Here is a 13,907-nt window from a genome sequence, read left to right on the forward strand (position 1 = left end):
TTTACCTTGGTCTGTGTGCTGGAAGTACACTTAGTATGCTAGAGTTACATTTATAAGTTTGAAAAGAAAGGTAAAATGTCACAACTTTCCATCCTTGGTATTTGCTCATGCTCCAATCTTCCTTTATGGGTATGCATTTGGATAATGTAGCGCAAGCACAGTGGCATATAAGGTACTGGACTGGTGTTCATCACTCCATCCTATCGTACAGACTGACGTTTTCCACAGTTGCCCCTAAATCACTCAAGACAAGCGACAGAAAGGTCCTCTTGAATAGGAAAGGGCCAAATCATTCCTCTTCCTTCCTCAATACAACTTTGTTTGAGGTCAGTCTGTGTACACACACACACACACACACACACACACACACACACACACACACACACACACACACACAATATCTCAAGTGTGGTAGTCCATTCTTCATCCGTCTCACTGTGATTCTCTGCCATTTCCATATATCACACCAATCTGAACCACATATACAAGCTGCAACAAGTTTCCCCACCCTGTTGTAGTTTTGGCAGCCCTATGACAGTCACGCACTCTCGTATCCTGTAGGAATGTACCGCTTCACTGCCACAGGGAGAGTGTTGGAGCTGATCTGTCATTCCTTGTAATCCTAATAGGTGGAAAGTTGGATTTTAAAGTTTTCCGTCAGAGTGGGTTGTTTACATGTATCTGATATTTCCACCATTGTAGTCTTCCTGGCTCTTGGATAGGGCTTGAGCATCTCCTTCTACTACAGTTTTAAGTCTGGGGACCCTCTGCCTGTGCGAAAGGTTATTACGAGCCCTGACATACATACTCAGTGTTAATAGTACCATTGGACTTAATTACTTGTTGTAAATGTTACAGTGCCTCTCGTATTAGATAGTAGACTGGTGGGTTCTGCTAACCTGGTACAATGTGTGGGGGAGTCTGGTCAGGGGAGGGGGTGTGCTTTCTGTCACATGGCAAGCCGATGCTAGCATCCAGTTGCTCAGGGCTGACACCTACCCACCCTCTTATCTTTTATCATTGCTTGTAAATAATTTATTCTTATTGTATTTTATTCCTGACCTATGCCAGTTTTCTTTTCTGCATCTACATTGAGACTCTGCAGTCCACTGCACAGCATATGGTAGAGGATACCTTGCACCACTAATAGTCATTCCCATTCCTGTCCCACTCAAAAATAGAATTTGGAAAAAAACGACTGTATACATGCTCTGTATGAGCCCTAATTTCTCATATCATATTTTTGTGGTCCTTATGCACAATATATGTTGGCAGCAGTAGATTCATTCTGCTGTCAGCTTTGAATGACAGTTCTCTTAATTTTCTCAATAGTGTTCCTCAAAAAGAACCTCGCCTTCATTCCAGGGATTTCCATTTGAGTTCCTGAAGCATGTCCGTAGCACTTGCACGGTGTTCGAACCTATCAGTATTATGCTCTAACCTACAAGTAACAAATCTGGCAGCCCACCTCTAAATTGCTTCGATGTCTTCCTTTAATCCGACCTGATATGAATCCTAAACACTTAAACAGTACTCAGTAACAGGTTGCATTAGCACTTGTATGTGGTTTCCTTTACAGATTAACAATAGTTTCCTAGAATTCTCCCAATAAACTGGAGCTGACCGTATGCCTTCCGTAACCCTTTCCTCACATGTTCATTCCATTTCATATCTCTTTGCAACATTACGTCCTCGAACATTCAATGGCGTGACTGTGTCAAGCAGGACACTTCTAATGCTGTATCCAAACATTATGGGTTTGGTTTTCCTCCTCACCCCCATTAACTTACATTTTTTTACGATTGGAGCTAACTGACATTCATTACACCAACTAGAAAATTTTGTGTATGTCATTTTGTATCCTTGTACAGTTACTCAACTTTGACACCTTACTGTACACCACAGCATCATCAGCAAACAACCACAGATTGCTGCCTACCCTGTGTGCCAAATCATTTATGTGTACAGAGAATAACAGCAATCTTATCACACTTCCCTGGGGCACTCCTGACAATAGCATTCTCTCTAAATACTTGCTGGTTCTGTAACTTAAGAAGTATTCAAGCCACTCTCATATCTATAAACCTGTTCCATATTGTTCCACCTTGTTTAAAATCCTGCGGCGGGGCACAGTGTCAAACACTTACTGGGAATCGAAAAGTATGACATCTGCTTGTTACCTTTCATCCATAGTTCGTGGTATATCATATGAGAAAAGGGCAAGCTGGGTGTTGCATGAGCAATGGGTTCTAAAACCGTGCTGATTCATGCACATAAGATTCTCTGTCTCAAGAAAATTTATTATATGCGAACTGAGACTTTGTTCAGGGATTCTCCGGTGTTGGGGATATTGGTCTGTAATTTTGTGGGTCTGTTCTTTTGCCCTTTTATCTTTTACCTTTTACCTGGCTGCATCCGTGGCATAAAATCAAAAGGTTTTCTCTCGTATTTCTGGCATACCCAGTTGAAGACTGCAATGACGGTAGTAATTTGGTACCTTAAAACCCATAATTCATCCATGTGGCAGCTGAATTGCTAAACTACCAATGTTCTAAATTCATGGGCAGGTAAGAAGCGTACAACTTTGAATATGGCTGACGTTTGCAGCAACTGTATACACAAATTCGAAAAATATGTAAAAATCAGCTAACTGCTTGCATAGGTTTTCTATACAGTATACCTTGACCAGGTCTCGTCACCTCTAAGGGTGACTTCATCAGAACGTAAGGTAATTACCTAAAATGAATATGTCAGATTACATACTTATCTAATAAAAGTTACATTAATGTAAACGAGTGTAAAACAAATAGTACTTACAAGAAGAACATGTTGTCAAAGATGTACAGTGATTTAAGAGCTGAGTTGCTCAAGTCATACATTAAAATAAAAAACATAATGTTCTTCAAAAGGTCAAACATGAAAACATAAGTAACACCGGTGTGGTGTGAGGAGACTGACTGTGTGGCAACTAGTCACGCTGCCAAGTAAACGTAATGTAGGGAGTGCCACAAGCGGGCCACTACTAATGTGAGTGAAACAATTTTGTGTATTACACATTTTCTGAAGTAAATCACACGTATAGCCAATGTAGCTTTTAACAAAAATTAATTTTACAAATTATTCAGTAACATTTATAAATGAGCTTCCAACGGGATGAAATAGTTCAAAGTTTGCTACATTCTACGTAGCACAGGTAGAACCAGAGTTAAATATGACTGGAATTACATACGTAATGAAGAACAACAGTTCATTATATGACACAAAATTTGAAAGGAAAGCTTGCATAACTAGGGCACAGAGGTCATCTGGTAATGAGCGTAACTTAACAGAGGTAAAATAATGTTTCTGAAAAGAAGGAAAGAACCTGGATTATAAGTATCATAAAACTGAGAGCACTGGTTTAAAAGCATGAAAGAAATTTCTATTTTTCAACTGTACTTGTTCATTCAACATGTCACCTTTATTTGGTGTGTGCCTGAAAATTTCAAGTTCTTCCAAGACATCAAGTTTTCTCCCTTTCTTTTCTCTATGCAGAATTGTCATTTCGTTTAATTCTTTAGGGTTATGCCCTGTTAAGATGTTCTGCAAATGTTGAATTGTGCACATTAGTGCCTTTTTTGCCTAAAAGATGTTCTTTGTATCATACGTTAAAAGCTCTGCCTGTCTGTCCAATATAAAATGCTGGACATGTATTACAGGAAATTTTATATACCCCTGAGCCACGTAAAGGTTCGTTTGAAGGTTTTAGATTATGAATTAAATTTTTTTGTAAATTATTATGTGTGGAGAAAGCAACCTTGCAGCTGTATTTTGTAGTTAACAGATGCTGAATCCTATACGATATGTTACCTAAAAAGGGTATTGAGACGTACTTTTTATCAGTATTATTAGTTTGACCAGTACCTAAAGTGGTGACTCTTTCTTTAGTTTTTTCTTTAAGGATGTGCAGGTACGGAATGGTCAGTACTCGTGGGTTTTCCAAAAATGTCAAACATTATTTTATTCTCTATTATCGCCAACTTCAGATCTAGGAAAATTAATTTGCGGTGTTCATTTTGTAACTCACATGTGAAACTAATTTTTTCATGGAAGTTATTGACTAAATTGAACAGTTGATGTGGAATGTATTCGGGAGACAGTTAATATCGTTCGACATTACGAACCTTTACACTAATGTACCAGTCCTGTATACAGTAGAAATTGTGGAGAATAACCTTCGTACCTATAAAAAAGATAAACAGACAAACAGATTACTGATCTCATATGTTTGTTGTCATTGGTAGTAAAATATAACTACTTTGAGTTTAATGGCAAACTGTATAAACAACATGACGGCCAAGCAATGGGTAGTCCGCTAGCGGGAATTTTAGCTGACATTTTCATCAGTTCGCTCGAAGACAAATTCTTCAGTAGGTACGACTCCACAGAATTAGGTATTTTATCCTAGATGTCGTTTTGATTATTTACAATGGTACTAATGAAGGAGTAGATCAACTGTCCAATTTGATCAATAACCTCCATGAAAAAATTAGTTTCACCTGTGAGTTTCAAAATGAACACTGCGAATTAATTTTCCTAGATCTGAAGTTGGCGATAATAGAGAATAAAATAATGTTTGAGATTTTTCGAAAACCCACGAGTACTGGTCATTCCGTACCTGCAGACTCGACACTACCTCAATCTCATAAGAAAGCTTTCTTTCATTCAGCAATTCACTGTGCCATGGTTACTCCCTTATCACCAGAAAAAATGCAGAAAGAAATTGAGGTAGTTAACACAATAGCATTTAATAACGGCTATGAACCCTCACTAGTGGAAAACATCCTTAAAGAAAAAAACTAAAGAAAGAGTCACCACTTTAGGTACTGGTCAAACTAATAATACTGATAATAAGTGCATCTCAATACCCTTTTTAGGTAACATATCGTATAGAATTCAGTGTCTGTTAACTAAAAAATACAGCTGTGAAGTTGCTTTCTCCACACATAATAATTTACAAAAAAATTTAATTCATAATCTAAAACCTTCAAACGAACCTTTACGTGGCTCAGGGGTATATAAAATTTCCTGTAATACATGTCCAGCATTTTATATTGGACAGACAGGCAAAGCTTTTAACGTAAGATACAAAGAACATCTTCTAGGCAAAAAGGGCACTAATGTGCACAATTCATTTGCAGAACATCTTTTCATAACAGGGCGTAACCCTAAAGAATTAAACGAAATGACAATTCTGCATAGAGAAAAGAAGGGGAAAAAACTTGATGTCTTGGAAGAACTTGAAATTTTCAGGCACACACCAAATAAAGGTGACATGTTGAATGAACAAGTACAGTTGAAAAATAGAAATTTCTTTCATGCTTTTAAACCAGTGCTCTCAGTTTTATGATACTTATAATCCAGGTTCTTTCCTCCTTTTCAGAAACATTATTTTACCTCTGTTAAGTTACGCTCATTACCAGATGACCTCTGTGCCCTAGTTATGCAAGCTTTCCTTTCAAATTTTGTGTCATATAATGAACTGTTGTTCTTCATTACGTATGTAATTCCAGTCATATTTAACTCTGGTTCTACCTGTGCTACGTAGAATGTAGCAAACTTTGCACTATTTCATCCCGTTGGAAGCTCATTTATAAATGTTACTTAATAATTTGTAAAATTAATTTTTGTTAAAAGCTACATTGGCTATACGTGTGATTTACTTCAGAAAATGTGTAATACACAAAATTGTTTCGCTCACATTACTAGTGGCCCGCTTGTGGCACACCCTACATTACGTTTACTTGGCAGCGTGACTAGTTGCCACACAGTCAGTCTCCTTACACCACACAGGTGTTACTTATGTTTTCATGTTTGACCTTTTGAAGAACATTATGTTTTTTTATTTTAATGTATGACTTGAGCAACTCAGCTCTTAAATCACTGTACATCTTTGACAACATGTTCTTCTTGTAAGTACTATTTCACCAAACCAGGTTCCACACTGATAATATCTGTCTTTCAAAGATTCAAAGTTCTTTTTTCTGTATGGAATTTTTTTCTGTCAAGGCTGATTTTTCAAGAAGTTCCACATAATTTATCACTAAAATTTCTTTCACATTATATGCTGTTGTTACAGTTAATCCAGATACTTCTATCTGCATGACTGTATAAGTGTAAGACCCAAATAAAATGTCCTCCACAGATAAGGTTATTAAGATCATAGTGATCAACAACTAAGATATTCACAGTAAACTCCCAGAGTAAATTGTATACTTGAAGCAGTGGTTCTCACGCGATGAGAGGCACAGAAAGCTGCCAGGAAAGCAAAACTTACAGCAATGAGGTTATTTGGGTAATATTAAGTATATGTAGCAAGGGTGAGCTAACAGGAAATATAGATTTCCTTTTAATGACAGTATGTATTGTCGTCATCTGTGATACATTTTTACTGTTTTAAGCACCAAAAGCTGGCAGGAACCCAGAATGGACAGCTGTGAGATTTTTGGCGTAAATCAGAGTGTGTATCAAAAGGTTAGGCTAACGGGAAATTCAGGTGGTGGATTTGTCATGTGGCACAAGAAACTCAAATCCTTCGATATAGAAATTGAAGCAGTGTGCGGGATAGTTTGAGCAAAACTATCAGTGATGGGCATAAACATCTAATTGAGTACTTCTATTGATCACCAGACTCACCCCATATATAACTGTAAACCCCCAACTCACAAATATATATATTCCCCAATTACAATGTCATTATTTAAGAAATGTTTAATCATCAGACAATCAGTTGGTACAAGTACAGTTTTTTTAGTATCGAACATTACAAGATATCCTACATGAGAATACTAAATTATTTCTCTGAAAACTATTTGGAATAAATAGTTTGTAAGCACACTTATGGTGGAAATATATCTAATGGAAGCAAACAGATCTGACATCTTTTTGGACATCTACACTGAAACAGGTATCAGTGACCAGGATGTGTTTATAGCAACAGTGATTATCAAAGTACAAAGGGCAACTAAACCAACTGGAAAGCTATGCATATTTAGTAAGTTAGATTAAAGGCAGTTGTGTCACGTCTTTGAGGAACTTGATTTGTGTAGCTCTAAAACAAGGTCACGTAGAGGAACTGTGAGTCAAGTTTTGAAGAACATACAATGAAGGCTTTCATGACCGGATGTTTCAGCTGCTGAGAACAGTTGATCAAGTACCTGATAGATATGTACCTAATAGAAAAGTTCACGGTGCGCGGGGACCCTCCGTGGCATACAATCACTGTAAAGAAACTTATAAAGAAATAATAGATGTGAAACAAGGAATAGGATCAGAGATGGGGAGCTGCTGAATGAAATCTGTGGCCATCAAAGGGGCACTATGTGAAGCATTCAGTGTTACCGCAGAAGAATATCATCAGAAGATCTGTCAAAAAACCCAAGGAAATTCTGGTCATATATAAAGGTTATTAGTGTTATTACAGTTGATGTCCAGACATTCCTGAATGAAACAGGAACAGAAACTGAGAGTAGCACAGAAAAAGCAGAAATGTTAAATTCAGTTTTGAGAATTTGCTGTACAGTGGAAAATACAACAATACTGCCTTACTTTCCCATACTGTTGCAGTGATGAGTGATACACGTAAGACATTGGCATTGAAAAACAGTTGAAAAATCACTGATTATACAAATTGAAGGTGGACAGGGGGGGGGGGGGGGGTTCACAATGTCAACTGTGTCAGGACAGGACTGGATGCAGAGTCAGCAGCAATGAGTGAACATGTATGCCTGACCGGGATTTGAACCCAGGTTCTCCCACTTACCAGGCGGTTGTGTTAACTGTTGCACCACCTGGACACAGTGTTTATCACAACTGCGCAGACTGTCTTGGTATGCCCCTCAGCCGATCCGCATTCCCACCTAGCTCCACCGACCAGTGGTCCCCATCTGTGTCCCCCCCCCCCCTCCCCCTGCCCCTTACTTTGAAATTCTCACACTGAAGGTGTGTCATCAAGGCAAGTCAATTATATGAATGTGTGGCATCCATTCTTTCAGACATGTGTAAAAGAACAGACATTACGTGGAATCTGCAGCTGTGATACATATTATGCAAAATTGAAATTGAAGTGGAAGGGGAGAGAAGGGAAAGGAAAGTCGCTGCTGGCTCCGCATAAAGTCCAAATGTAGCAGATGTCATGAATTCCTTTTCTTTCTTTTTCTTTCTGTTTCTTTCTGTTTGCTCCCCTCCACCTTCAATTTACATAATAAATATCACAGCTGCGAATTCCACGTGCTGTCTGTTCTTTTAGATATGTCCAAAAAAGTAGACACCGTGCATTTGTATATGAAATTGCTGAAACTGAACAAAACTCGTGGACACAACAGAATCCCTATCAGATTCGATCCAGAATAGTGGCTGAGGTAGCCTTCTCTGTAACAGTAATATACTGTGGATTGCTTTAACAAAAAAACTGTACCCAGCAGTTGGAAGAATTCACAGATCACACCCACTTACTAGAAGAGAAGCAGAAGCAATCCACAGAACTATTGTCCAATATAATTGCTGTAGAATCTTAGAACACATTCTGAGCTCAAGTGTAATGAGGAATCTCTTACAGAATGACCTTCTTCATGTCATCAGCACAGATTCCAAAAATGTCAACTATGTGAAACATGTCTCTCCCATTTCTCGCGTGATATCCTGAGAGCCATGGATCAAAATAAATAGAGTATCTAGCATGTTAGCTTGGACGGAGCTGTAGAAATAACTTCGGGTGTGCACCAGGGAAATATATTGGGAGCTTTGCTATTCATGTTGTATGTTAATAGTATGTTTAATAGTAACCTTAAATTTTCACAGATATTGCAGTTGTCTATAATGAAGTACTGTCTGAAAAATCTTGGACAAATGTTGGATCTTCATAAGATCTCAAAGTGGGGCAGAGATTGGCAACTAACATTAAATGTTCAGAAATGTACTTCTGTGGGACTGATCAGCTCATACAGATATCTGCAACAATTTGTAGGGATAGGAAATGAAATGATGACATAGGCTGAGTCATAGGTAAAGCAGGTGGCAGATTTTTGTTCATTGGTAGAAGCTGAGGAAATACTATCAATCGATAAAGGTGATGGCATACAAACATTCATTAGGAACAGATTATACTAAAACCCCCTAAAATGTATTGCTTCTGTAGGGATTACAAGGACAAGTTTAGACATATTGTAGTGTGTACAGAGGTGTTTAAACAGTCATCCTTCCTGCACTCCATATGTGAATGGAACAGGAGGCAGCCCTAATAATTGGTACAACAGGAAGTACCTGTTGCCATAGACTCTGCAGTGGTTTCCACAGTATAGATGTAGATGCAGATATCTCTAGTTTAGTTATCTTTGTAACCCAGATCCAAAAAGCAATAAGCTTATGTGAATTAAGGTGATACGGATTTACAAGAATAGTCATAAGTCTTGCTGTTGCTGTTATGTAAATAATATTTTTTCCATTTCTTATATGGACAATCAGATAAAGGAAATTTTAATTTTTACCTCTTGTTGTATTTTAAATTTTGTTGCATGGGTATACTGACATGTGACCTGAAAGTTCAAATTGAAACAAGTGTTCTGAAAGGTATATCAGATTCCCAGATTTTTGGGCTCTTCACACTGTTCATACTGCAAGGCTGTATCTTTCACATTGGAGAAAATGACATCCTGTCCCTGGAGATTAAGGGTGGGCTGACTGTTGTGAAAAATGAAAGATGATGTCATTTATTGCTCTTGGGTTATAAGTTCAAAATAAGATTCAAGATGTTACACAAAGCAAGGGATCTGTCAAGAACAGATCGAAATCTTTTTTTCAAAGGAAATTCCGCACTGGCTGTATGAATGATTTTTATTAAATCTGCATCTGGTTTCACACCACTTATTAGTGCATCCTCAGGCAATCTGTACAAAAAAATAATATAATAAGAGCTCATATAAACTATTTGATCTCCCAATTCTGAGGTGTAAATTAAACTTTTAAATAGCCAGTTTTTTTAATGAAACAAGAAAGTACTCGCATACGCTATTTATAACATAGTAACGTTGAACATTGCCCTGTAGCCACTCCCACCAATCACGTCCAATATACCGTCATCTGGTGAAAGCGGTAGTTAAAATTTAAAAATATTTAAAAAAAATTTTTTTTAATGATGGGAGCAGCAATGACCTAGAAAATAAAAATAAAATACGATGTTGATAAAAGTCCCCTAAACACGAATAACGAAGAGCAGAACATTAGCATGAACAAACAGCGGAATTAGGGCCATGTAAACATATCAGAACGTACCGTGCAAGCTGAGAGGAGCTGCGCGGCAGTGGACATGGCCTGACTGACTGGCCAAAACCCGGAAAGTGCTCATGCAGTGGCGCGAGAATCGCCAGAGGCCGGATGACGTGTACAAGGTGTGAAGAGTGGGTGGTGCTGTACATTTTTTTTTTAAAGTCTATTACCATACTAGATGTCCAATATAAAGAAATGGGCAGTTGGTTAAAACGATAAGAATAAGAAATGTGGTTGTTCTGAATGTGTAAAGCCCAGAGTATGCATAAAAATATATTGGACAGAACCTATAAGTAAGCTATAGGCGTTAGGCTACCTGTTAAGTAATCAAAATTTTCTAAAAGACCCTTGTGCCTCAGATCAGTATGGGCATTAAGTGAGGAGTGAGGGGATTTGTTTAGAACTCTGAAGATTTCAACCTCTTCCAAAACATTAAGAGTGTTGCCCTTATTTTCCAAGTGTAAAACTGGCATGTTGTTCTGGATACCGGTGATATGGTGACCCGTTTCCCGCAAATGCGCACCTATGGCCAATTTTGAGCCTGGGTCGCTTATGTGCTTCTTAAAGCGGGTCTCAGAACTTCTTCCCATCTGGCCTATGTACTCCGCATCACAATCATCACAGGCGTTACTATATACCCCCGACAACCTGGAACTATTCCATATTACAGCCTCCTTGTGCCTGAACTTCTGTCAATTGTTTTTAGGAATATCAAAAGCCAGATTTATTCCCTTAGAACTTAAGCATTTGCCGATTCTGCTTGAAATGTTACCATAGAAAGGTATCCTGTGGAATTAACGCCTAATAGCTAATCCACTATTTGCTGGCTGTACAGAAGTGAATGTTCCAGGTGTGAGTGGGGCGCAATCAGTGTTATGTTTCATGTTTATCTTCTGTAATACACCCCTGTTAATCTTTCCAACAAAATCCGCATCGTATCCATTCGAAAAAGCCATAAACTGTATTACTTTAATTTCCTAATCCCTGGCCTCTTGAGATAATGGAACCGTATGCATCCTGTGTAGTAAAGCCCTGAATGTGGCCTTTTTGAATTGCAAAGGATTATTAGACAATATGTGTATCGTGACGTCAGAAGTGGTGGGCTTTCTGAAAATATCAAAATTAACAGAGTTCCCATTGATTTTGACCAATAGATCTAAGAAGGGAAGGGTGCCATAAATGCTCTGTTCCATAGTAAATTGGATCCTCTCGTGTATTTTGTTTAGTTCACCTAGGAAAGTGTTACAATCCTGGTAAGAACCGTTATACAACAAAATTATGTCATCCACATATCTAGTCCAAAAAATTTTCCTTTCAGAGTACCTGCTTAAGTTGACCATCATATTATGCTCAGAAAACATCATAAAATGTTGGCAAGGCAATAAGACAGTGGAGATCCCATTGCCAAGCCCAGGTTTTGTATGTACTATCCCCAAATTTAAAATAGTTATAACCTAATACCAATTTGAGAAGCTGCAATACCTCTTCTGTCTCTTCTAATGGTCTGCCACTATTTTCCTTTTGATTTTCACTAATTATTTCGTGGATCTGGTCAGTTGGGATGCTTGCATACATATTTTTTACATCAAATGAAACCAGGGAAGTACCCTTTGGGATTGTCAAGGCTAAAAGTCTGCTAATCAATTCCTCTCTATTTGAGATATTGAATTTACTGGATTCTTGAAGTTCCTATTCAAATATTCAGCCAAATGTTTCTCATGTTGAACACCTGGGCCATTCCTGGAATTAATGATGGGTCAGATAGGCAGACCTTCCTCATGGAGCTATATTACACCACAAAGTCTAGGAGCCGATGGGTTCATTGGAATAATTGTTCTCTTATTAAAAAGTCTGAGAAAACTATTTGTATTCCTAATCAGCTTTTTAATACTCACTACGTATTTAGCAGTTAGGTCATACCTGCTTTTCTCGATGTTGTTGGTGTCAATAAAATGCTTACCTTTTCAACGTACTGTTCCTCCGAAATAACTATGACCTATTTACACTTACCAGCTTGCACTATAATTGCACAATTATCCTGGAGCCTCTTCATTGATCCTGCGTACTGTGATATTCTCCACAGACCGTATGAGAGAACTACGACTAGGATGACCTAAGCTCTCTACTATTTTGTTAATTCCTGTAGCCACTTCATTACATTGAGCCGTCATCATTTTCCATCCAAAGCAGAAACAGTATGGGAGACCAACTGATCCAGTTGCTGCTGTGATATTTTGTGTGATGTGTTATAGGAAAAAACCATCTCCAATAACCGTTTCTCTCTGACCGAAGACAATGTCGGTTAAATTACACGTCTTTGGAAAAAATTTAAAATCACATTCAGTGACTAGAGGATCAGGACCCCATTGCTTCAAATTTTGAAACTTCTACAATTTTTTATCCTGATTTTCAGTGAGACTTTCCTTAAACGAATCCAGGTACACATTGATGTGATCCGAAACCCATTGGAATTGTATTCCCTTTAACATGCCAGCTAAACGAACCATATATAACTCCTTATTTATGAAGGCTTTTTTAATATACAAGGAACAAATCTCATTGCAAAAGCAAAATAACATAATATTTCTTAAGTATTTTCCAGTGCCATGAGCATTTTTCGAAACAAACACCAGACATAATTTGGAATGATCTTTGCTGCTAAACACTGTCTGTTAAATTGGATATTGGCACATATCCTAACTATACACTTCCTTAAATTAAAAAAAACCTATAAAAGGCCCACTTACCTGTGCTAGGCAGTCTGTAACATGTTGTTTTGTAGGGCGGGCAACCACAGCCAAACTTCAACATTTTTTCAAAGGAAATTCTGCAGTGACTGTATGAATGATTTTTATTAAATCTGCAACTGGTTTCGCACCACTTATCGGTGCATCCTCAGGCAATCTGTACAAAAAATAATATAATAAGAGCTCATATAAACTATTCGATCCCCCAATTCTGAGGTGTAAATTAAACTTTTAAATAGCCAGTTTTTTGAATGAAACAAGAAAGTACTCACATACGCTATTTATAACATAGTAACATTGAACATTGCCCTGTAGCCACTCGCCACCATTCACGTCCAATATATCGTCATCTGGTGAAAGCGGTAGTTAAAATTTATAAATCTTTAAAAAAAAAAATTTTTTTTGTAATGATGGGAGTGGCAAGGACCTAGAAAATAAAAATAAAATATGGTGTTGATAAAACTCCCCTAAACACGAACGACGAAGAGCAGAACATTAGCATGAACCAACAACGGAATTAGGACCATGTAAACATATCAGAACATACAGTGCAAATCGAGAGGAGCTGCACTCGGCAGTGGACACAGCCTGACTGACTGGCCAAAACCCGGATAGCACCCACGCAGTGGCGTGAAAATCGCCAGAGGCTGGATGACGTGTACAAGGTATGAAATCTGCTGTAGGCATATTGCACTGGTGGGTTTAAGCCAAATATCATAAGACTTCAAAATGGTGTAAAGGTTGGCAACTTGCTTTAAATTGTCAGAAATTTAAAATTGTGCACTTCACAAAATGGAAAAAACATAGTATCCTATGACTAGAATATCAGTGAGTCACTTTTGGAATCGGCCAACTCAT

General features: G+C 37.9%; 1 protein-coding gene across 1 annotated transcript in view; it reads left to right on the forward strand.

The window, feature by feature from the left end:
• Positions 1 to 13,907, forward strand: part of LOC126106873 (poly [ADP-ribose] polymerase tankyrase-1-like) — a 135,371-nt gene that overhangs the window by 41,528 nt on the left and 79,936 nt on the right. The gene's annotated exons all lie outside the window — the stretch shown is intronic.

This window comes from Schistocerca cancellata, chromosome 10 (assembly GCF_023864275.1).
Source record: "Schistocerca cancellata isolate TAMUIC-IGC-003103 chromosome 10, iqSchCanc2.1, whole genome shotgun sequence".
Classification (NCBI taxonomy): domain Eukaryota; kingdom Metazoa; phylum Arthropoda; class Insecta; order Orthoptera; family Acrididae; genus Schistocerca; species Schistocerca cancellata.